General features: G+C 38.2%; 1 long non-coding RNA gene across 1 annotated transcript in view; it reads right to left on the bottom strand.

The window, feature by feature from the left end:
- Window positions 1-24,965, bottom strand: part of LOC134669760 (uncharacterized) — a 127,291-nt gene that overhangs the window by 83,765 nt on the left and 18,561 nt on the right. Inside the window, exon 2 of the long non-coding RNA XR_010098972.1 lies at window positions 19,345-19,372. This is a non-coding gene — a long non-coding RNA (uncharacterized LOC134669760). The remainder of the gene's footprint in view (window positions 1-19,344; window positions 19,373-24,965) is intronic.

Genomic DNA, 24,965 nt, shown 5'->3' on the forward strand with positions numbered 1-24,965 from the left:
GAAGTTAATTTGGCTGCCAATTTGTAGTAAGAATTGACAATAAAACACAGATTTATTTGTACCTATAGCAGAAAGACCCAAGACAAAGAAACAAGATTCGGGTTGTGGCGCAACATCAGTAAGTAGACAGTTCACAATGCGTTACTAAGATTTGGTTAGGCACCGACTTCTAGCGCATATAAAAGTTATAAACATGTATCCTTTTTGAAGTCGGTTTATCTTTTTTTAAACCAAACATAATCTACATGTATAGTCAGCATTCTGCAACAGTGTAAGCATAAAGTACTTATGTCCTAGGTCACCTAGGTAGGTATTGTTGAAGACGGAAGGCCAGCTATTCCTGCAATCGTAAACTGAGCTGCGACGCATTCACTTTTACAACTACATTTATTGCCCTAGGTCAATTGTTGCCAATGCTGCCATTTCATAGCTTCAGATGTAAGTACTCGTAGAGTGGAGAATAAATGTATGTGAAATTTCGTTGAGACAAAGGCTCATACACAATGGTTTTAATAGTAAAGATAGGGCCGTCAGATCAATTCGACTGTAACTTTCTTCGTATAAGTAAATAAAAAACCGGATAAAGGCGCGTTGGTGTCACATGACCCAGTTTTTACGAAGTAAATAGGTACTTCTGACAGGTATAGGTTCAAGATAGGTAAGTCTGCAACGATTTTGATAGCACACGCAGCGCAAGTGTTATTTTAAACGGCAAACTTCTATAAAATTATGACGTATAAATAATACTTGCACTGCGTATTCTATTAAAATCGTTGCAGACTTTTCTTGGACTAACTCTATGTCAATGGGCAGTCAATAGGTCATACGAAACTCAATTAATTTTGGGGGATTCAGCGGCAACTATCTTAAAAACGTATGCAGTTATAATGTTGGTGTAATTTAAACCACCAAAAACATAAATGTAAAAAAGGAGAGCCAAGTTCAATACAAAAATTATGCTTGGCTGTGGGGCTCGCCTCAAAAAGAATGGAGATCTAAATGACTGCCACTGCCAAGTTCTATGCAAAATCCAAATATGTATTTATAGGAACAAAATAACATTATAAACAAGTATTAAACTCTATTTCTTTGCTTTATTGGATACCTATAACAATTGCTGTTATTTAAAAAAATGTGAGATCTTAAAGTAGGTTAGATTTGACTTGGCCAGTTTTCATTATATCAATCATTTTATATATATTGTAATTCTGATAAAACCTGGCCAAGCCAAATCTAACCTACTTTAAGATCTCACATTTTTTTAAATAACAGCAATTGTTATAGGTATCCAATAAAGCAAAGAAATAGAGTTTAATACTTGTTTATAATGTTATTTTGTTCCTATAAATACATATTTGGATTTTGCATAGAACTTGTCAGTGGCAGTCATTTAGATCTCCATTCTTTTTGAGGCGAGCCCCACAGCCAAGCATAATTTTTGTATTGAACTTGGCTCTCCTTTTTTACATTTATGTTTTTGGTGGGATATCAATACTTTTTGTAAAGAAAACTAGGCAGGTATTGAGATTTAATGTTTTTTCTTGTGTTTCCGCTGTATGGTTTTTACTTCTGTTCTTTGTATAATTATGTGGTACCGCGCGCCGCCGACGACACACCGTTGGCCGGTTGTTTAGAGCGTATTAAAAGTTTTTTGTATGGGGCACCACTTATTTTTTGACTAAACTTTATTTTAATATAGCAAATATAATAATACATATATTGGGGTAGTTTCAAATATCTGCTTGTAACGGTTCCAACGCTACAATAAAAAAATATTTTTTTGTATGGGGACCCCCCCTATTTTTTAACTTTTTTTATTTTTAGATTTTTACCTACGCTTACACACAATAACCGAGCTGGATTCCAAATTTCATCCTTCTAGGTCATCTGGAAGTAGGTTAGGTTTAGGTACTTATATCAGTCCCAATAAAAATGGATTTTTGTATGGGGACCCCCCCTATTTTTAAACTTTATTTTATTTTTAGATTTTTTCCTACGGTTACACACAATAACCGAGCTGGATTCCAAATTTCATCCTTCTAGGTCATCTGGAAGTAGGTTAGGTTTAGGTACTTATATCAGTCCCAATAAAAAATGGATTTTTGTATGGGGACCCCCCCTATTTTTAAACTTTATTTTATTTTTAGATTTTTTCCTACGGTTACACACAATAACCGAGTTGGATTCCAAATTTCATCCTTCTAGGTCATCTGGAAGTAGGTTAGGTTTAGGTACTTATATGTCAGTCCCAATAAAAAGTGGTTTTTTTGTATGGGGACCCCCCCTATTTTTTAACTTTATTTTATTTTTAGATTTTTTCCTACGGTTACACACAATAACCAAGCTGGATTCCAAATTTCATCCTTCTAGGTCATCTGGAAGTAGGTTAGGTTTAGGTACTTATATCAGTCCCAATAAAAAATGGATTTTTGTATGGGGACCCCCCCTATTTTTAAACTTTATTTTATTTTTAGATTTTTTCCTACGGTTACACACAATAACCGAGCTGGATTCCAAATTTCATCCTTCTAGGTCATCTGGAAGTAGGTTAGGTTTAGGTACTTATATGTCAGTCCCAATAAAAAGTGGTTTTTTTGTATGGGGACCCCCCCTATTTTTTAACTTTATTTTATTTTTAGATTTTTTCCTACGGTTACACACAATAACCAAGCTGGATTCCAAATTTCATCCTTCTAGGTCATCTGGAAGTAGGTTAGGTTTAGGTACTATAAGTCATAAGTCAGTCTTAAAATTTACGACTTTTTGACCTTCATACCTTTATAACCGTTTGAGCTAGCTTCATGAAATTTGGGCTTCTAGATATCCTTATGGATATAATTAAACACACGTAGTTTTATGTGTTTACGTCAAAGATGTTTTGAGTTATAGAAGGGTCAAAAGTGGCACCAAGTGGTTCGTGTAATATTACACTCGGCGCTGACTAGCCAGTTCCTTTGCTTGAACTTGGCTTGACACGCTGCCGCGTGTCTAGATGACATGCACAAAACTACTCGATTTAAGAGAAGTGTATTGTAAAGTGTCATTCTATGGAACTTGCTAACTATGTAAACAAACCGCCACATTGAAATTGTCTCTTAATGATGAATTACTAGTGACTTTTATTTACATAGCAAGTTCTATAGAATGACACTTTAGACAAATACATAAAATAATATATGAGGGCGTTACGAGACGATATTTCTTGTGCGTGGCAGTCACGTCGTCTCATCAGGCGACTTGACAGCAGTACGTGACGTTATAAACATCATCCTTCAGACGATAACCTTTTGTAACTTTACATTTTAATAACTCTAACGTTTTTCAAGAAATGACGCAACGTCTTTGATCTTCGAGCAACACCGGCTTCCGACACGTCGGAAGACTCGGAAGGGAGGGGCCCAAGCGATATCTCACCGTACAAATCTTTCTGCCATTTTTCGCGGGGGGAAGGTGCACACAGTCGCACTTCTCACACACTTACATACAAAATCCAATCAGAGGCCCTACCGCGAACCACGTTCGACGTGTTGCCTCTCTATGGCACTTGTAAATTCATACGTAAGTGTAACAGGGAGGCAACACGTCAAACGTGGTTCGCGGTAGGCCCTCTGTAATGACGACACAAATACATAGAAAATGACACACGTCAAAGACAAATCTTGCAAACCTCGTTCTCTTTTTGTGTACGGACGAGTGACTAGTGTCACAACACGCACACTAACACATTTTTGTTGAAGCATTGTCATTGTATTCTGAGAGATGAGAAGTCGGATTTGTCGCTCGACCGATCCGCAATTTGTACTGAGCGAGCAAAATCGATAAATCCAACAAATACTTGAGACTAAACTATAATAATTGTATTTAAATGTAATTAAACGTATGATATGTAAAAAAAAATATTACATGTGAAATGTAACACTTTCTTTTTGTAAATTTGATGTCCCCGACCTCTTTTTATAGCAAAAAACCGAGCAAACAGGCATTTTTGTGCAGCAGTGTTCACGCGCGCGTCTGGACTCGGTCTAGGAAAAATCCAAGTGCAACTAGTTTTATTACCCGCGCTAGATTAAATTGACGCGCGAATCTTGTACCTCGGCAGAGGGGAAATAGTGCGAATGCCGCCTCCCTTCCGTGTTGCTCGAAGTCTTTGATTCAAATTACCGAGCAGGGGTCGGAAACCGGTATTTGCTCCATACAAAAATACCGGTATTATTACGTTCTTTTTTGTTCTTTGGTTTATTATTTAATTTTTAATGCAACAACCTAATAATACAAAGTTGTTACCTAAATACATGATTCAGTCCTATGTAAAGAGCATAAAATAATTCAAAATACTGGGTTATTTCTGTGTTTTTCAAAAATACCGGTTCCGAGCCCTGTTACCGAGCAAGTTAAATAAAATATTACCTATTAGAAACGTTTCGATTAAACATACCGCTTTATTTTAAAACACAAGTTGGTAGCCGCTGATTTTTTTTTTAATTCTTTTATTTTTAGGGAAGTATTATTGTAGGTATTGTTATTGAGTGATTGTTCTTGACAGGCTAGTGTGCATCTCGCTCGTACCGCAGTGATGTTAAATATGATCAAATAGATATTACCAAGTATTGTCTACCTAATTAAATACTTCTGTAAATTCAAAATATTCAAATAGGACTTCTTATTTGACTTGCGGCAATATTTAGGTACAATACGTAACTTTGATCGATTATTGAAGATTTTTTTCATTAATATAAGTGAGTTATGGTACAAATCATAGTTTAATAAAACATGGTCTTCTCTTCCCAGAGTGACACAAGCCTACGTCACAATAACATGGCCGCTATATATAGCGCTATCGTATATTATCATAAAGCGCTGTCGCATGATGACGTAGGCTTGTGTCAGTCACGTGACCACGAAAAGACGGGAAGAGAGTACCAGGCCGAGTATATTATTAAACCATGGTCCAAATTGCGTGATGTGAATCGTGTAATAACTCGCACGGTATTACCGACCGCAAATTTGTATAACAAAGGAAAGGAAGCAATCGAGCGTATTGTTTAATTGACGTGTTTGCACCATTACGGAGAGTGGCCCGGGTTCGGCAAACATCAAGCCTGACCACGCAATAACCGCCCTTACAAGAGTAGATATAAGGCAGTTAGTGGCGATTAGGGTGCAAGCTGCCATCCAAGCAATAATGACACGTGGGAAAATGGCAGGTGATGGCGATTAGAGGCAATGTGTGCAGGGCTGCAGGCCCTGTATTTGTACCAATTTTTTTGAAAGCGAGCGTTCGCTGTTGGAACCAGTATACGTGTGGTTTTCGATTACATGAAATGTAAGGACATGTGACGTAATTATAGAATGTAAACAAACTTACTTTGTAATCTTTGTATGCATCTCGTCCGCACTGGTCACTCTTTATATCTTTTTGTTGGCTTACTTTAGTTGTTACTAATGTCATGGATACATGGAAAGAGACCTCAAGAAAGAACAGGTGCCCCAACAGACAAAACAAGATCGTTGGACTTGGCGCAGGACAGTGAGGAGACCCGACCCCAAATAATGGGAACAGAAGAGGAAGAAGAAGAAGACTAATGTCATGGATACAGGCTATGCTGGTTTTTAAAGCGAACGCTCGCGCGTTGTAAGTGTGAGGAATACGAGTAGATGACGGGCAATTATTCGGCGGTTTGCGATGGCCGCCGCTTCAACACGTAGCCATTTTACTATTCCAATCACTGAAGAGTCGAACTCTTAGAAGACCAGTATAAGCTCGCTCTGATTATACACAGTTATTCAAGTCTTAGAGACCACTTCTCTATGGATAATATATTAGGTATATTAGACTTTTTATTTTAGTTCTGATATTAAGAGATTTTTGTTGTACATACACATCACAAAAAAATATCTAATATTTAATTTAATTGATATTTGTAATTGCATTTTATAGTTTTTGAGAATTAAATTGAATTAAAACTACTTGAAATGTAAAAGTGCCCTTATAGCCCATAAATTTGTAGAATAAATATTTGAGCTATTTTGTTTATTATGATGTCGAGGTCTCGGAATACTTGGTTCGCTTGAGTAGGACTCGCGAGACGATAATAGGGTCCAGGTGTCGACGACCGGTGATTGATCACCGGCACGTCGTGTCGCTTCAAATGAGCTCCTAAACTTGTCAATCACTGGGCAAGGGTTCTTTTGTATGGTACCTATTTCATTTCTGTAGACTATTTCGAACGAGCAGTGAGTTTCTTCGTGTAAAACTTATGCTAATCTTGCTTATGAAGCTAAAGCTTATGAAGTCTGCATTGCTGCCGCAAAAGTCATAAATACGCACAGTAACATCGATTTTGATATTTGCGGCAGCAATACAGTCGGCAATACCTAATGTCACGCTGCAATAATGCTGTTGTATTTAATGCAGCCGACTGCATTAGGTACCTACCTACCACTGAAAACGTCTAAATTTAGTGTACCAGTACCACCCTATTTACTTTTCAGCATTTTATTTTTATAATTATAATGTTTGTATGTGTCGAAATTAAGATTCTAGTAAGCTCTTTTTTAAGTAAGTACCTACATTATCTTAGAGTTATAGCTATTTCAAATATCTTATGAGCGTCGTTCCTAAAATATTTAAACGAAAATGGACGTATTGAAATGTCACTATTGACAAGGCCTTGATTCCAGCGGCAACTCCCGATAGACGCGGCAACACGTTTTCGATATATCGATATTAATGAGATTATGTCGCTCTATGAATGCGAATCAGCTCCAACCAGATTCAATCGGATTACCATAATTTACGCCGTTTTCAGCATTTCATGTATAAAAGGTGCAAACGGGACCTTATTACTGTATATTCGTTCGTCGATCCAATTTAAAAAATTGTATTTCGGTACCGTAACCGAAATTTTACATTAACTAATACAGAACTATCAAACTTGGTGTGGTTATTAAACAAATCAGAATATAAAATTAAAAGTCGGTGGAGTAACATGTATTATAATTCATCGATACCTACCCTCGAAGCAAGAGTCTAAGGAGCCGTTGTATAAAAGCTTGTGAGATACCTATGTATTTATTTAGTGGCAGTTGTTTGTTTTAAGTTCCCAAAATTCTCCTCTAACAAAAGTCTATACTCTACATTGGCAGAGTCAACCATGCTTGTAGTGAGGAATATAAGCCATTTACGGGAAAAAAATATTTGCATTGGGCTCCTGCTTATACTTGGCTGAATTGCTTTCATGCCTACATTTATTGCTTGATCGCAGAAAGGGTTGTCAAGTGGAAAAACGCCGAAACGTCGTTATTTTTATTACAAACAATTTTTATTAGGAAAATATTCAAGCTATTCTTCGTAAGATACCTGTCTTTTCTTTTATATGTCTGTCGTCTCTTTGATATCACGTCAAATATATTTAGTTTTCAAGTGATTCAGAATCCAATTATTAAATACGAAAAATAGAAAAGGGAAAAATAAATACACATGACGGGGCCTGAAAAATATATTTAGAAGATCGTTATTCAAAGGCACGCAGAGCAGAGGTGTGTAAATTGAATTTAGCAATATAAGGGATATCTTTGTAGCGCACAAAATCTGTCTAGACTCAGCAAAACATTCTAAATTGCAAATTATTTAAGTTTTTTTGACTGCTTCAAGCGTAGTCGCTACGTCGGTAGTGATCTAGCGAGTTCCTTAGGTAACGAAGCAGAAGGATCAAATATATAAGGTATTATCAGCGCCATTTTAATGCATAAATAATATTCCCGTGTTCGTTTATTCATTTCATTTATTCATTTACTAGCTGTGCCCGCGGCTCCGCCCGCGTGGAATTCGGTTTGTGTCAGTAAGCTGCTAAATACAGTATGTAAACTTACTAAAACCATTTACTCAAACCCGTTAATGTGTAGATCACACTGAGCAACTTTTATTAGGGCACCGACCCCGAAATCGCGAAAAAACATTTGGTTGTTTCATACATTTTGCTGGTCTAGCATTAAAATGTTCTGTGGGAGAGTCAATTTTTTTTTCGCGATTTCGGGGATGGTGCCATAGTAAAAGTTGCTCAGTGTGACCTATTCATTAACGGTGTTGAGTAAACGGTTTTAGTAAGTTTACATACTGTATATAAAAAATAGTAAATTACATTACGCTGTATTTTTTTATTAAAAAAATTATAATATTTATAATTTCCTGCATGATAATTTCTTAAAATAATTCTATCTTATTGTTTCATACTTTTTAGAGCGCGATTTGTAGTAGTCCGACTACGCCCGACTCTTTTAGTATGAGAAAGTCGAAGTCGCCTAGCTTTGGACCGCGTGCAGTGCGCCACATACGTCGGGCAATTCCCGACTCTTTTAGTATGAGGGTGCCTTCGGCAAGCGTACAGCGTGTCACGTACGTCGGGTTACGTCCGACGCTTTGAGTAGGTATGAGGGAGGCGCCCGGCTTTGTAACGCGTACAGCGTATCACGTACGTCGGTCTACGCCCGACACTTTTAGTATGAGGGCGCCGAAGGCGCCCGGCTTTGGAACGCGTACAGCGTATGAGGGTTCCTTCGGCGCCTAACTTTGGCAAGCGTACAGCGTGTCACGTACGTCGGTCTACGCCCGACTCTTTTAGACGCTCAGCTTTGAAACGCGTACGTTACGCCCGACGCTTTGAGTATGAGGGAGGCGCCCGACTTTGGAACGCGTACAGCGTATCACGTTCGTCGGTCTACGCCCGACACTTTTAGTATGAGGGCGCCGAAGGCGCCCGGCTTTGGCACGTGTACAGCGTGCCACGTGCGTCGGGCGTAGCCCGACGCATTGAGTATGAGGGTGCCTTCGGCGCCCAATTTTGGCAAGCCTACAGCGTGTCACGTACGTCGGTCTACGCCCGACACTTTTAGTATGAGAGCGCAGAAGACGCCCAGCTTTGAAACGCGTACGTTACGCCCGACGCTCTGAGTATGAGGGCACCGGAGGCACCCGGCTTTAGAATGCGTACAGCGTGTCACGTACGACCGTACGTCTCTTTTAGTATAAGAAAGTCGAAGTCGCCTGGCTTTGAACCGCGTGCAGCGCGCCAAGTTGTCGGGCTACGCCAGATCCTTTTAGTATGAGGGCGCCGAAGGCGCCTGGCTTTGGAACGCGTACGGCGCGACACGTACGACGGGTTAAGTCCGAAGCAGTGCCGGATTAAGATATTTTGATGCCCTAAGCATTTCTAGACCATGCTGCCGCCTCTCCCTAGGGTCATTAAGAGTACATTATGTTTTTTGGTAAATTGAGTGAAGTTCATTGCCGCATTACAGCTGAGAATGGAAATCAGTCACATCATTTTATCACGAAAAATGACAGCGCCGCAGCAGTAATGTTGCAACAGAGTACCTAATGCTGCTGCAGTCGCCACCCGAATGTCACCTTTATCATATGTTAGGTTAGAATGTAATTGAAAACGCGAGCGAAGCGAGCGCGAAAATTTTTCGATATAAAAACGCAATATGACAGACAGTTGTACATTTTTACTTTTATTATGGAAATCAGCCATATCATTTTATGACGAAAATTGATAGTACCGCAGCAGTAACGTTGCAACAGAGTAATGCTGCTGCAGTCGCCACCCGAATGTTACCTTTATCATACCTTCGAAAGTTATTAAAAACGCGAGCGAAGCGAGCGCGAAAATAATATAAATAACGCAATTTTACTTTTAGTCCCAACCAGGCGCGAATCCAGGATTTCATACAAAGAAGGGATGGGACAGTTTTCTATCAGCCTAGCTTCGCATAGGGCTCGATATTTAAGGGTCTCAGCGAGGTTGTTTTCATGCATTAAAGATGCAAGAAAGCAGAGCTTGGAATTGACCAAGTGAATTGAATTGGCGAAGTGTGAGCAAGGCAGTAGGCCCAGCTGCGAAAGAGGAAAGCTTGCTAAAAACGATGTGACTGTCCCTAATTTTAAAATTTGTTCTACTTTTTCAACCTGGCATTTTGGTGCCCCCCCTGAACGTGATGCCCTAAGCACGTGCTTGTTTTGCTTATTGGTTAATCCGGCACTGGTCAGAAGGTTTTACTATGAGGGCGCCTTCGGCGCCCGGCTTTGGTAAGCGTACAGCGTGTCACGTACGTCGGGCGGGCTAAGGTTAAGGCATTCAGAAGTTAAGGTGTAATAAAGAAACTCAGATAAATAAATATATACCTACATACAAACACGAACGCTGAAAACACAATACACTCTCTCTCTCTTTTTTCTGGGTAGTCGTGAAAAAGATGGCACTGTGCAATGAGGGGTAATTAATTTACTGTCGTTTAATTTTGTTGTATATTATTAATTCGACATAATTCTTCTTCGACCTAGCGTTTTCCCGGCCTAGCGCCAGGGACAATATAATTCGACATAATTATTCAATTAAATTTGTTGATATCCGTACCCCCTCATCTAAACTTAGAGTTAATTTGGCAAAAACCTTCCTCGGTGGCTATTCATGTCACTAAGTATTAAATTCAGCGCCATCTGTTAGTTTACCAGGGTACTCAATAGTGGTAGCACATATTTGAAAAAAGTTTGCCCCTCCTTCATAAGTAGCGCCATAAGATTCAGGGGCAAACTTAAATCAAGCGAGGGTTGTGGCTACCCCCCCCTTTTAGGGGTTGAATTTTTATAGCCTATAACCTGGCCGGAGATTTTCTCGACAGATTAGTAAAGTTTGCATCAAAATCCGTTCAGCCGTTTTCACGTGATGCGCGTTCAAATAAACAGACAAACAGATAAACAGATAAACAGACAAACAGACAAACAGACAAAAATTCTAAAAACTGTTGGAACGTGTTCTGTTATCGATTCTAAGTATCCCCAGCCAACTTTTTTTCAAATATCTTCCATGTACAGACTTTCGACCCTCTTCAGCTTTATTATATGTATAGATTCTAAGTATCCCCAGCCAACTTTTTTTCAAATATCTTCCATGTACAGACTTTCGACCCTCTTCAGCTTTATTATATGTATAGATATAGATAAAGATAGATTATTCTGTCTTAGCCTTCATAATTCGACGTATTCAGTAATTCTTTATTCGAATAAGTGAATCTATCTAATGGTTTTGGCATCTTATGATGTGTTATGACACTTATGACGACGTTTGACACCTCCATGCGTTGTATTGAAAACGTGCAATCATTTTCCCATACCATTGTTTACTGCGGTCGTATTCGTCAGAGTTATATCGATCTAAGTCTGTATGGCATCTTCATTGACAAAGCATAATCATTTCATTTTTCAAATCGAATTTCTAGGAAAAATTTTATGTGTTTAATGACACTCTCTCAGTTTATTCCATTTAAATCGGTGAAAAACGCTCTTAGATGGACTCTAGCGACTACATATTTAATTTCATTCACAATATCGCTCGTACAATATTGGAAGGAGTGAAACTCTTGGTAAGGGTAATTAATACTGTGCTGAAATGGCTGAAATCTGTAGATCCACGTATGAGCGCAAAGTAAACTAGCTGACGTATGCCGCTACAGAAATAGCTATTACTGTTTTCGTTTCGCTCGTCGGGAAACGTAAACGTTCGTGCGTACCTACATTAAAGTTTAAACTGATAACAGCTTAGCATAGTAACAGACGATACATATATCATATTTATGTAGATCTGAAAGATTATGAAAACGTTAGATAAACTGCCAATGGCTATTAACGCACAACACATTTGGTGCCGCATTTAATGAAGTTAGCATAGCAACTGCCTAAACTAAACTTTCATATATAATATAAACGTACCGTGGAAGTAGAAATAAGATTTTACCAGAATGTGAAAGTAATAAAACGATTACTTATTTGGAAAATATCAGATCCATCAATTTATTTAAAGTTGTACGCTATACTTTTTTTACACGTTTTTTCTCCTATTAGAATCGAAAGAGCGTGCACTATCTGACAATAAATGATTACTTACCTACCTATTTACTACATATTGATAAAATCTGACAAGACCATACTCGATAAAATTACGTCCTTACTCCAAAGAGAGTTCCTATATATGACCATTTTCATACCTGACGTGAATAAGTTTAAGTAGGTAGGTACTTTAGCGTTATGTTAAATTTTAGCTCCATAAGGCCAAGTTTCAAGGACTTGCAAAATTGTAGCCCTTAGAACAGTTAGAACTGTAATAGTTTAGTAACAATCCTTAGAAAGAGTTAGAAAGTGATAGTTTCTCATCACCCCTCGACCAAGGGCAGAGCGCCGCCGGCAGAACGGCCCGAAATAATATTTGACCAAGTGACATCGTCCTTTCCAAGATAAACATTATTTTAACATTCACATTTCTATACTTATATTACATAAATGAGGTCTATGTTTATTGGAATACAAATTAAAGGGTTCCATATAAATGTGATGACAAATGGGATAGTAGTGGTCGCTGTAAAGGCATGACTTTGTGGAAGTGGATTCTAATTTAACAATTTGAGGTGGATTATATTGTAGTTATTGTTTTAATACGACAATGTAGATCATCTAGAGGTGATTGGCGCGAATCTCATGCTTGTCACTTCATTTTACATGCACTACCAACGTGAACTTTACTTATGGCTCCTATACACGATGGGCCAACACCGGTTACTCCAAGGGACGCATTTATGCGTTAGAGGGAGCAAGTGATATTGCTATTTCATTCTACCGCATGGCTGCGTCCCTTGGAGTGGCCGGCGCTGGCCCATCGTGTAGAGGAGCCATCAAGGTCGTAACAAAATAAGATCAAAACGGTTCTTAAATCTGAAGGGTTTAATTTAATTTTACGGCCAATTTTATTATATATTAAACCCACGTATCCGCTTGGAATAGCCTAGGCCATTTTGTTCAACATGAGTGAGTAATAAATAGTTGAGTCAAAACATTAAATAATTTAATGTTAGTATGACTCAGGCAGTTCAAATTCGATTGTCGCATGATGTTGTTTTAGGGAAATTAATGTGATTAATAGTTGCGAGAGTACAGGGGTAAGTAAATAAAGTTATTAGTAGGGTGGAGAGATAGGGGAGGCAGTTAGAGCTAATGCCTAGGACAATACAGACAGCAGCATTCTGTGAGTCACCTTCAAAGCGCGATTGAAAAGAAAATCGCCTAAAACTCAAATTTCTCAGCTTTACAGTAAACAGCGGCAATTGCTTAAGGTGCATCCACAGCAGTTAGTCAGCTGTGAAAGAACACTGTGCGACAATAAGTAAATAAAAGGATAAGTTACCTAATATTAACGTGATTTTCTGTATGCATTCTTACGTTTTTATTGGTGTTTTTCGATAAGGATTGGTCTTTTGGCTACGACTTCGTAGTAGTACAATTTTAGTGTTACGGAAGTATCATCCAAAATATTTTGATCATCTCCCCCGAGTCCCGCTGACTAGTTCTGCTGCTATGTAATAATTAATAAAATTAAAGTATAAAGCTTGCCATTCGTAAAACACTTCAATTTAATACGTGTCACCGCAACGCACGTCGACATACTCGTTATACCGATTTTTCCATTTTCTAGGAAAATTTAAATTGCTAATGCCGTAACACGACGCCACTCACGCAGTCTCTTTGAAGACCGTCGCCCTTTGCTCTCTTACTACACATCAAGAATATATTCTACACGTTTTTGTCTTATTACCACGGAATAAAGTACAAAAAATTAAGCATACAAGTATTTTACGTCGTGCCCGTATTTAAAGCGCCACACGATGCCACCTTTGATATCATGTTTACGGCAAAATCAGAGCTTGAACGTATTATGTTAGGTAGGTATAATTAAAACATAATTATTTTAATAACTAAAAAGTATACTTGGAACATATAATTTATCGTTAGGTATAAAATAAGTATTACTTAGAAAATTTATAAACCCTACATATAATTTATTTATGGCTAATCTGATTCCAGATTATACTTTAGTAAATGCTTATTTATGATTACCATAAATAGGAATGTTGAAATTACGATGAGCCATCTAGTCGCCTGATTAACCAAAATGACCCTTAATTGAGCGACACATAAATATTAAAAAAAATTGATTTAAATTTCACGTTTGTCCAAAAGTGAAAATTAAATCAAAACATTGAAGTCTATTGATTGTTGCAAATGTTTTGGATCGACCTCAAAGACTTTCGAATTAAAATTACATTGCTAAGTTACAAGTATATCGCCTAATATAAACCCGAATCCCCTCTCGACACTTAATCTCACCGCAGCAAGGGCAAGAACGTTCCGCCAACATTCCGAGCTCCCGGCCGGCACGCTCCGCTCCGGGCTCGCTCGCTGGCTGCACTCGCATATTAATTGGAATTCCAATACCCTTCCCTGCCATATATTCGGCCTCCTTTATACAACTTACTTGCTTACACTTCATTAAATGTTCATCATTGTATAAGGTAAACGTACTGGTGCTCCACACGGTCATACACGTGTCATCTATTGGGCATTAGCGTGTCGACCAGTACGTTTACCTTATAATTGACAAAGTGACACGGTTTTGCTTAAGGAAAATTTTGTATTTTCATCTTGTATGTATAATTGGTTTGGATTTTAGAATAAAGTTGAATGTATGTAAAAAACGAGTATGTACCTATAACTATAGATTCAGCGGATTGTCAAAACAACAGCATATTATGTCACATAAACAAGAATCATTTGTACAAATTGCTAACCCACAATGAGTTGGAGATGATATTTGCTTTTAAAGTGAAATATTAGTGAGTGAGCAGAGAATACACTTGGTTGGTACGCAACAAACGTTTCGATTTATCTCCAATAGGGATTGACCAATTTTCTGTAGTGTTTGTTTATACGTCAGTAATATTTTCTACGTTTAACTCACTAAAAGAAGATATTTAATTATATTACTAATTAACTATACTATTAGACTTGTCTCTTGCAAGAAGATTTTCATAAACTCCCAGTATCAGAGGTTTACAAAAGCAATCACAGTGGTATTTTCAAGTTTATTAATATAAAATTGTTAAAAAATTACAAATTCCTCGCAGTAATTTAACGTTATTCCCGCCATGCATAGAAGCTGTACTGGGAGCAGAGTTCCACCTTGGAGAGCGCCACCGTAAAGACACACAGACAGGACACTTGTTGCTTCAAACATAAAACAGCGTCTGTTTACTCTGTAGGTACCAACCTAATTTCCTGGTCGAGTATTCCCACTGCGTGAGCGAACCAGGGCAAAGCTTCAAACAATGTGACCTTGAGGATAACAACTATCCGTACTCATGTTCATAATCTTTATTTAATATCACATTGTATTTTAACCTATTACATAGAATGGTACCTAATATACAACATGACACCCTGTAGGGTACAGCTAATATAGTTTAAGTAAAGAGTAGATCAATATTAGAGGAGAGGTTATTCTACGAGCACACTTGTGTTGTGGCAGGTAAAGTACTGGTGCAAAAATGTTAGGAAGATACCACTAACCAGAGGGCGCCGCCGGAGCAAGCCTCCAACAAGTTAACCGATGTGATTAAGATCGTTGGGAACAGCAAGATCAGCGCAGCATAAGACCAGCCGTTCTAGAAATCCTTGGAGAAGGCTTTTGCGAAGCAATGGACGCTTTCAATTGACACAACGAGAAGGATGATAACTTTATGAAATCGGTTCGCGGTTCACTTGATCCTTCTAGGCCTGAGCTCGGTAAGCTTTCAGAATGACATATAACCCGAACTTCACACCAACCACTTTATTAATTTGAACGCAAGAGATCACAAGGAACGGGCCGACGGTTCGTAGCTGTTATTGAAAGCCCCTTTATTACTTAAGTGTCAAATAAAATACTAATGTTGACCGATTGTTGGGATTATGATGTTGAATTTAATAATAATGTTTCTCTTGTTTATTTGTTGCTTATTTGGGATTTTGAATATTACTTGAAGCTTTGACCTTTCCACAAAATTAAAAAACCTACCCTAACTCAGTTAATATTAGGGTATGTTTTCAAAGTTAAGCCATATTCTGTTAGATGTATTGTTACTTATGTGAGTAATTTAACAAATTCTATTGAATATTCCGTCAACTCCAAACTTATAAAAAAAGGTAAAGATTAACATCGACATCTATCAGCTAAACAAACTGCCACTTTTGTGATTTTAGGTGGATTGTTATAAGTAGTAAAAATTGTTACTCGTGTCGTGACCTACATTGTTCAACTCATAAGATATGGTTAGACGTTGAAAAACATCTTGCTTTTATCAACATTTGGCGTGGTGCGTGGTGTACTTACATTTGAAGTTAGGTAAAATGCCTGCTGGTTTTATTCCCTCATATTTAAAGGCTGGTAAGTGGTGGAAATCGGATCTTTGCTATTGTAACTCGGTGAGATGAGTACAATTCATACACTCTAAAAAATGAAGACCAACTAAGAGCAGTTTTCTCTTAGTTGACGTTAAGTTAATTACAACAATAACGATCTTATATAAATCAAAGAAAGCTGATTACTTAAAACAATAAGTGTATCTGTGATTGAACTAATAAAGTAGGTATGTTATTAATCCTAACAATTGTATACTTTGCATCTATTATTTACTTGTTGGCATAATTATGTAACGTAGGTTAATTCAATCCTTAACAATTTAATTAAAACAGATAAATATGTTAATAGTTATGAACATTTTAATAGTTTATTTGATTATTGTGTCTTTGTTGATTTACATAAGATTTGCTAGTTGAATCAACTAAACATATAATATTTAGAACAACGAAGATAAAACACTCAATCCCATTATGATCAAGTTATTGTATTGATTACGAAACTAATATTCAATTCTACTAAGAATTATTTGTTAAATCGATTTTCTTAATAATTAAATTAAATAATCGGTTAATCCGATCAATCAAGAGATAAGTAGGGGGATCGCCTGTACACCCGCTCTCCGCCCCGCCCGCGCCCCTCTCGTGGCGCGTGCGACCGAGCAGTCAGTCTCGGTAGCATGCAGTTGCGTTAAGCTCATTCATTTACTTGTTCCTCTGGAAAACCTGGTGTGTGCAAAGTTGATTGCAGTTGTGGTAGTTCGTACAGTGGGCATACCAAACGCACTATTGCCTGCAGAGTAAAGACCACATCGCTGCGGTCAAGAACAATGATGCTCGCAGCTATTGCTCAGTGTCACCTTGAGTCGGGTATAAATCACTGGATCGAGCTGCATAGTCCCAAGGTCATTTCGACAGCACGCCACTATATACCAAGATTGGTAAGAGAAGCCTTAATTCACAAATACAACAATTTTAATCGTGAAGATGGGTTTTTAAACTGGCAAATGTGTGGAATCTTGTGATTTGTTTGACTAAAAAACAACCAGTGACATCCGAATCAAACTCGCGTAGTGACACTGTGAGTGTAATGTGCTTGGATAGACCAACAAGTGTGAACGTGATTGGATCAACGAGTGTTAACCCCTCGTATGCTTAGACACGGATCCGAGCGTGTGAATTTAAATGCAAAACGTTTACTTTCAAAACGATTAAATGAATAAATAACATCTTATTATAATATTTTTTTTGTTTTATTCATTTACCCCCTTTTTATAAAACTCTACGGGCTTGATTTAGTTTAATTATGTTTTATCCCTTTCTTTGTTGTTATATTTTATTCACTATTTCGTTTAAATTTGATAAATTTCCTTTGTGCTAGTTTTTATATGCGCCGTGCTGAATAAATGCTGGTCCTCGTACTCGCATTATACTCAAGGCATTAGTCTTAAATACTAAGTAAGTAATACAGATTACAGATTTATTTCAGATCTTATTGAGGATCGGTCTAAGCCGATCGCCAAAAAGATCTGAAATAAATGTATAATGTATATTTTAGTATTTAAGACTAATGCCTTGAGAATAATAACGAGGACCACCAGCATTATTCAGCACGGCGCGTATAAAAGCTAGAGATCTGAAAGAAATGTTTTAGTAAATGCGACAAAGTAAGTCATAATACAATTGAACAAGAATGGTATTGTACTAAACAAGCTTCATAGTTGAAATGATTAAACAATTAAGATTCAAATTGAACAATATCTTAGTTCAGGCTAATAAGATGCATAAGTCGGTGTGATCATGTTATTAGTTGAACTTATTTGGGTCAAATAGTTAATACAGTAATTCTTCATGTTAACATTGATTTACATCTTAGTTGAAATGATTAAACAATTAAGATTCAAATTGACCAATATATTAGTTCAGGCTAATAAGATGCATAAGTCGGTGTAATCATGTTCTTAGTTGAACTTATTTGGGTCAAATAGTTAAAACAGTAATTCTTCATGTTAACATTGATTTACATCTTAGTTAAACTAACTTGTTTGTTTTAATTATCAAGCCCTTTAGTTGATCTTACTAGGATCAATTAGTTAGCATAATTATTTTTCGTGTAAATATTGAACAAGATCTTAATTGGTTCAGTTACCTAACAATAGTAATAGCAATCAGAATTACCTTGTTTGATGTGTTTAAGTTCTTGTTAGGCTCGTATGGAATCAAGATGCTTGATTACGACCATCAAGATATTGATAGGGCCAAACAAATTTTTTTTAGAGTGTAGCTTTGTCGCCGACAGGAAACTAGGTCTGTAATATATGAACGAGCAATGGGTACGAGGCTACATTCTAATACGATTCAGACGGCTGGGCATATTGTTCAGAGGATCAATGGCCACTAATAGGGCAAAATACGTGGAATGCATGGTTGGTTTGGATACACTGATACTGTTTTGAAGGTACATGGTAAGTACACCGTTTTTACAATCTTTACCAACACACTTTAATATCGAAGCCTTAATTTACAGTTTTTTTATTATTACATACTATTAAAATATATTTAAATATTTCAAATCCAGTTAAAAATGTATAGACACGAGCATACAGCCGGAGTACCGGTGCATGAACGAGAAGAGAAGCTAACAATGCGACGACGGCGACAATGCGCCTATTAATATGAATGCAAGGGCGACACTCGGGAACAAGTTTCTCAAAGATTTTAAGTCCGTACAGACACTTGGAATAATAATTATTTTGCAAAACTAAGCGAGGAAGGAAGCGGTGGTGGCCGAGTGGATATGACGCCCGACTTTCAATCCGGAGGTCGCGGGTTCAAATCCTGGCTCGTACAAATGCTTTTATCATTTGATCGTACAAAATATCAAATATCATTTGATATTTGCGAAGAAATTCAAAGGTGTATGTGAAGTCCCCAATCCGCATTGGGCTAGCGTGGGGACTATAGCCCAAGCCCTCTCGCGCATGAGAGGAGGCCTGTGCCCAGCAGTGGGACGTATAAAGGCTGAATTTATTATTATTATATTTATAAGCGAGTAAAGGTCTTACCTTAACTGCCTTTTCGCCTGTCTGCTACCTGCAATAAAAGATTAATTATAAATTGCCAGGAATTAATTCTTTACTTAATTAATAAAATCAGTTTTTCAGTCGTTATACATTTTAATGTTATCAGGGTTCATATTTATATGAACCCTGAAAACATTAACTCCTTTTTTGGAAAGTCGTGTAAAATAGGACTTTAACAAGGACTACAAATAACGTTTTAGACTAGTGTAGACACATTATATGACCAAATATTAGTCCGCACCCATCGGCCCTCGAAGAAAGGTTGTTGCTCAATAACGGCGGCCACGAGATGGGCTTTTGATGCGAGGACTCCGGCTTTATGTCCGATTTACGTTTAATTAATTCTGCTCGTAAACTCGCCTGCTGCCACCACACAAACACTACCTACTGGTAGGTAGTACTGCCTATAATATTAGTAAAGTTTCGGAATTTTAAACGCTTAACTTGTTTTGACGATACTCTGACACTGCGTCTCAATAAGGTTAGCTAGAGATATTAGGGACAAGTGGCGAACTCGAACAGCCTTTGCTCAACAGTGATTTATTAAAATTATTAATATGAGAAAGGTTGTCAGAGTCTGGACTCTTTCGACGCTTTATTTGACTCTTGACAGTCTTGACCCTAAAAATCTCCCAAAATCATCATCGAAGGACCAATATGTTTATCGCTGCCTAATTAATAAATAACTTGCAAATAATTTTGAAATTATATTTCGATGTTTTTATCGATATTCGATATTGAACTTTAAGGTTGCTATTAGTTTTATGGTGGAATGACGAAAACCAATATAAATTCCTTGGCCGGAACACGCGTTGTCAGCCTGATGTTATTGAAGCGATCTTTGCTCGCCCGTATATCACACTCGGTCAACCTTTCCCTATTTTGTCGTATATAAAAAAAATAATGTAGTTGTATGAGAAATAATAAGGTTTTTAAAATGTTTAAATAATTAATGGAAATAGTGCCTCGGATAAGATCCGCAGTGAAACATTGGACTATTGGAGTGCAAGGGTCCTCTTGTTACTCTAACCTGGTTAATGGGAACTTGATAGGATATTGAAAAGATAAGACCAAATATATGACATGCAATTTAATACAATTCGCTAACTACTACAATGCACTCCGCTCTAGGGCGGGCGCTGCTCAGAATACAATCGGTTTCTCTAAACTGTCGGCGGTTATGGGGTGACACTATAGTAAACCTTAATCTACGATCGCGAGATGAACGAGACGCGGGGTCTTGGCCAAAACCTGGGATAAAAGTCTAGTGCACTCACGGGTACCGAACGTAGCTATCATCCACAGGCCCGCTGGTATTTAACGCAGCAGGCGGATCGCTGACGGTGGGCGACGGGCGTTCCTCAAGCTCCGGCTTTGGCAAGCCCGGGCGAGAACAACCCGCGGCGCTCAGGAGTTCCACAAGAAGGACCCGCGCGATGAGACCTTGGGGTCGTCGGACCGCGGCAAGGCTGTCCGACACACGGCTCGCGGGTCAAGGCCGTGCCCCACGGCTTGATGGTGGCGCCAACGTGATGCGCCTCGGAGCCGATAGGCCACGCAAGTGAAGGGGAGGCCTGTGTGAAGCACCTCGGGATCGCCAGGCGGCACGCAGTCCACAGGCCTTGGAAACTGCGCCCTGCGGTGAAAACCAGCGTCCCCACGACGCTCAGCACATCAGGGAGCGCGCAACGGCGCTCGGAGCAACGCGACCGTCGGCCATGCTTGCTCTCGCCGGCGGCACGGAAAGCACTCGGTGGGCTACGCCCTTTTCGCGCACAACACATACACACACGGCGCACTTTACATATATCCCAATCTTCCACCGGCCAGGGCGGGCGGCGGAAGGGGGCGAGGCGGTTTATTTCGATATTCAATTAGGAACCGTATAAATGCTAGCGTGCCCCAGTACCAACCCTCCATCCATTGTCGATTCTCGCAAAATTCCCAGCCCTCCGTTTCGATCCATATCGACGCATCAAACGTCAAACCAACTTAAACCTTTTCCAAATCATATGACTCTCGAAAAAATATCAATGCTCATTAATACTTGTAATATTTTAAGTGGTTAATAATAATTACTAATAATTATATTTCTATCGTACGTTTCCTACCTTGTTTCATTCAGAATACCTTCTTTCCGATGCGGTAACTAAACGCATAGTCTACTCTCTGACAGTTCTCCTGTCAAAATTTCAACCTTTTCACACCTTCATATTCACTATTTATGTTTCATAAAAATTCCGAAAATGATTCTAAAATACTAATTAAATTAGGAAGTGACCTATTTGAGCAGTTGGGGTAGACCAGGGGGATCATTTTGATATGCATGAAGCCAGGTTTGGTTCGATAACCTCCGCGCAATTTGGGTGACAAGTTCCGTTCAAGTGGCACACTCTTTAGACTTGTTTCTTCGAAACCAGCTAACCAGGAGGCAGGATATGCCAACCAACCTACAGCTGAGAAGGTACATTATAGTTTTACCTAAGTGTCATACTCTGGTGTATGTTATTTTGTTGGAAATGCGACATTCATGTTGTACCGGTTATCTTGTATGGAAAAGCATGTATTTACCCTAGGCAAATACGTAGCATCGCTACAATATCCCCTCTCTCGGCAAAGAGGTTAAGCGCCGCTTAACCGAGGCAGCCGGGGTAACCGGAGAAAAAAAAATCTTTTCCCAAAAAATCATCTGGTCCAGTAGGACGTTAACTATACATGCGGACATATACATGTGCTCCATATTTATTATCGTTTGACACTAAACCTATATTTATTTATTTATTTAGTATGCTACTTAATATTTATCTTTAATTTACCTATATTATGTTCTAGAACTATAACGTAGACGTATACCTCTTAACACTATGCTGTGGTCAGATCATGACTATCACGTGTTTCACATTAGAAATCACAGCGTGTGGCCACCACACTGTGGTTTCTGCTACTCAACTAAAAAGTATAACCTAGATTTCCTTTGAAATAGTCTTAAGTTGTATAATGTAGTCGCTATAGTTAATAATGAGCTAACTCTCATTTTGAGGCTAATTGATATCTTTTAATGCTAACAAAAATATTAGTTATCTTTGATTAGGCTAATTTATTCTAATTAATTAGTATATTACATGTATTTCTATTCCTAATGTAATGCTACCTATTGATATACTAATAGTTATGTTTTACTATAGCATGCTCTGCTATGCCTATATTCCTACAAATACAAAGCCACTAGTACCCTAATATAATGTGGTTACTAGTTGGTAGTTTTTATTTATTACTTATACTAGCAATAGTGGAAGTTACTTGTAACCCGCACTTAAATCAAACTCCAATATGCAGCCAATGGGCTTGCATTAATTGAAAAAGAAAAAACTTGGTTTTCTTTTCCATGTCCTACTTAGTGTATTATATCCACCATAATTGAGTCACCCTGGGCCCTTAGGGTATGTAGTTACTTATAAAATTTGATTTCCTAGGAAATGCTTGGAACAAATGTTGACCAGTTGGGTCAAAGAAGCATGTATGCTTGAAAAAAAAGAATGGGCTAAATCTTAGTATGCCCTAATAATATAAAATTAATTGTTACGTGTGACATACACCTTGTGGGACTTTAATTATGTCCTTGACATGATATTTTCCAATTTTACCCGTGTCTATCTCCTGAAGATCATATACGACATCCGAATGCTTCTTAATGACTTTGCATTTCAGGAAGCGCGGTGCCAATTTTGCGGAGAAAAAGTGTGCTGCATTTGACTGTACAAAATTACGCCTCCATACGATATCGCCTACGCTTAGCCGCAGTTCCTTACGGCGCAGGTTATATCGTACCGCGTTTTGTTTGTACGCTTTGGTCAAAGCATCAGTGACGCGCTGGAAAATATCTGCCATCTCGTTGAGAGCAGTTGCTCTGTCGGACCGGTTGGAAATTTGGAGGTCGTCTAACGAATTTGGAATACCGCCCCTAATGGAATGCAGCATGCCATCCGTCATCATCTCTCGCCCCTTTGCCAACAAGAATGGTGTATGCCCCGTTACAATATTAATAGTGCTATTCAAAGATAGCTGGATTTGCGGTAGGTACTTGGACCAGTTCCTTTGGTCTTGTCCTACTAAAATAGCTAGGCAAGTCTCAATAGTTTGATTAAAGCGTTCTACTGTATTAGATTGAGGTGCGTAATATGCGTTATAAAATATCCTTGGTATTGAGTGTGTGGCACAAAAATCTTTAAATTGTTTACTTTGGAATATTGTTGCGTTGTCGCAGATTAAAACACATGGGATTCCCTCTTTATTTAAAATTTCTGATTCTATAAATGTAGTTACTGTTTTAGTTGTTGCAGTTCTAAGTGGGTGAATCCAACAATATTTTGTAAATACATCAACTATAGATAGTATGTAGACGTGACCAGAATATGATTGTACTAAAGGACCTATTAGGTCGATAGATAGAGTGTGTATAGGTTTATTAACCTTTTTCTGGTTTGTCATGTGCCCATGTGGAGGCTGATTTGAGTGTTTGTATGCTTTACACTTCTCACACGTGGCCACATAATTTTTCACGTCTGCATACATGCCTTTCCAAAAATAGTTTTCTTTAATTTTTGATAAAGTTTTAAATGTGCCAGGATGGACTGTTAATTTTTCATGATTTTCTTTAATGCATTCTGGTATTAATTCTCTAGGCAAAACTATTTTCCAATTATTTTCGGTTTGTAAATTTGATATTGGTTTTGAATATCTAAATAGTACTTTATTTTTTATTTGATAGTTTTTATGAAATACTGGGTTTGTTTCTACATTTTTAAATAATTTATTATACCAATCATCTTTAGAACTGCAACCTCCTTCGAATATTACTGCCTCAATACGTGACAAAACGTCTGGTACTACGTGCATGGAGCCTTTTTTATGTCTAATTTCAAAGTCAAAACTAGATAACTGCATTGCCCATCGCGCCAAACGACCTGAAGGGTTGTTTAGCGTTGTGAGCCATTTTAGCGACATATGGTCGGTGACCACCACAAAGCGGCTACCTTCTATGTACGGTCTAAAATGATTTATTGAGTCCACTAATGCTAGGAGTTCACGTTCGGTTGTGCTGTAATTTCGTTCGGTTTTCGTAAGCAACCTAGAATAAAAAGCTACAGGGTGTTCTATACCGCTCAATTCCTGAATAAGTACGCTCCCGATGCCGACGCTTGATGCATCTGAATGGATCTGGAATGGTTTGGAAAAATCAGGGCAGGCGAGCACCGGAGCCTGGGTGAGGGCTTCTTTAAGCGCTAGGAATGACCTCTCTGCTTCCACTGTCCAGTCTACGGTGTCTCTACCCTTCTTCTTGCCAATTAAAGCTGTCATCGGGGCTATGATAGTTGAAAAATTTGCCACGAATCGTCGGTAATAAGAACAGAGCCCTATAAATGCGCGTAGTTGTTTAGCGGTTGTTGGGCGCGGGAAGTTTTTAATGCTATCTAGCTTTTGTGGATCTGTTAGTAGACCTTGTGAACCGACTATGTATCCAAGGTACCTAAGCTCTGATTTACAAAATTCGCACTTACTAAAATTTATAGTTAGACCTGCCTTGCTTAAAGCTTGAAAAACGT

Source organism: Cydia fagiglandana, chromosome 13 (assembly GCF_963556715.1).
Source record: "Cydia fagiglandana chromosome 13, ilCydFagi1.1, whole genome shotgun sequence".
NCBI classification, from domain to species: domain Eukaryota; kingdom Metazoa; phylum Arthropoda; class Insecta; order Lepidoptera; family Tortricidae; genus Cydia; species Cydia fagiglandana.